Source organism: Helianthus annuus, chromosome 2 (assembly GCF_002127325.2).
Source record: "Helianthus annuus cultivar XRQ/B chromosome 2, HanXRQr2.0-SUNRISE, whole genome shotgun sequence".
Taxonomy (NCBI): Eukaryota; Viridiplantae; Streptophyta; class Magnoliopsida; order Asterales; family Asteraceae; genus Helianthus; species Helianthus annuus.
In genome coordinates this window covers 133,800,995-133,802,906 of record NC_035434.2, presented here as the reverse complement: position 1 = coordinate 133,802,906, position 1,912 = coordinate 133,800,995, and the positions used below count along the sequence as shown (strand labels likewise).

Below are 1,912 nucleotides of genomic sequence, written 5' to 3'. Positions count from 1 at the left end.
AGATTACCTTACAATGCGTAAAGCATTATAGCCTTCATCATGGTATGTCAATTTATCAATCTCATCTTTGAAATCGTAACCTTTTTTAATAATTCAAACTATGACCCATTGGTGATGACAATGAAAGTTAAGGAGCGACATTGGTCACACTGATTGTATGGAATATTATCGGCCGATGTATATTGTTATGTTGTTTTATGGTATTGGACTTTACTAATGTTTGCGTTTATTGCTTCAGCGTTAGCTTGAAGTTGTAGATGCTTGAGCTGTCATAAATATGACAACCCGTGCGGACATCCATTTGATCGCATACTCAAACGAGCTTGTAAATGGAGAAACAGTTTATACCTCTTCAAATTATCTCCAAATAAAGGCTTCGCACTTTGAACCTGTTGGACATTCCTTTCATGATGTTGCACTTAAGCTTCATGGCTATTACGAAGAAGAAAATGTCGCTGATGATAACGAGAATTTTCCAAAAGACAAAGAAACTGAGTATATGCAATCATCGGATTCGTATAGCAGCAAGGGTAAAAAGAAGTCTGGTGACAAGGCGGCTCAACAAGATCATTATGCTTTATTGGGTTTGGGTCATTTAAGGTATCTTGCAACTGAGGATCAAATCAGAAAAAGTTATCGTGAAACCACTATAAAACATCATCCTGACAAACAGGCGGCACTTCTTCTAGGGGAAGAAACTGAAGCTGCTAAACATTGTGTTTATATATTTTGATGATTCATTGTATGTATTAGTTTTTGGGTTGTCAAGTTTAATAGTTTTTTTTTCTCTTGCAATGACTATCTGTTCAAGCTTTTACTCATTGGAGATTCAGGAGTTGGAAAATCAAGTCTCCTATTGCATTTTTCTCTAAGTTTATTTAATAATCTCTCTGATTTTTAAATAAACTTAGTACACTTACATAATTAAAATATATAGTGAGATGTGCATGCTTATCATATCATTTGTCATACTTCTTTTTAAGTGCATGATGATCCGTACTTGGAAAGTTACATTAGCACCATTGGGGTTGAGTTTGTAAGCGATTCTCAATTGACCTTTTAGTTTGACTTTGACCAGATTGCTATTTAAGAGAATCGTTATTTTACCAGTTTTCGACTTTCGTATTTATTTTGTAGAAAATTCGCACTGTGGAACAAGATGGCAAAACAATTAAGCTTCTAACTCTGAAGCTGCTAAACAGGCGAAAAAAGACAAAATCGAAAAACGGTTTAAAGCATGTTGTTAATGCGGACCATATTCTGAAAGATGGTGTGGTTAAAGCTAACGACATCCAACAAAACAGGCCTGTAAAAGTCAAAGTCAACAGAAGCATTACGAAAAGTAATTTCGAGAAAAAGAGAAACCTTGGGGGAAAGAAGAGATTGATCTTTTGAGGAAAGGAATTGCAAAGTATCCGAAAGGAACTTCTAGACAATGGGAAGTGATATCCGAGTATATAGGCACGGGTCGATCCGTTGAGGAAATTTTAAAAGCAACAAAAACCGTTCTGTTACAAAAACCCGATTCCGCTAAAGCTTTTGATTAGTTTCTTGAAAAACGAAAACCGGCGGTTACCATTTCATCTCCTCTTACAACTGTCAAAGAGGTAGTGGGGGTTTCGTCTACATCTGTCACACCCTGACTTTTGCGGAAGCTATGATGTGTGACTTGTTCAATATCATTACATTCAATTATAATAAACAACTATATGATCAAAACATGATGTTCATCCATTCATAAGTTTAAAATGTTACAAACACAAGTCATTAAGTTTCAACCAACATATCCTCAAGTTATGTTACAAATCAAAAGTGGATGACATCAAAACTTGAAATTTATGTCTTGAAAACAATATCAGCACCCAAGATCCATCTTGTTTCCTGAAATACATGTAATTTTGAAAACATCAAT

At 35.0% G+C, this 1,912-nt stretch overlaps 1 pseudogene; it reads left to right on the top strand.

Moving 5' to 3' along the window:
- The first annotated feature begins 277 nt into the window (after positions 1–277).
- On the top strand, positions 278–1,643 carry LOC110886336 (annotated as a pseudogene).
- The last annotated feature ends 269 nt before the right edge of the window (positions 1,644–1,912 follow it).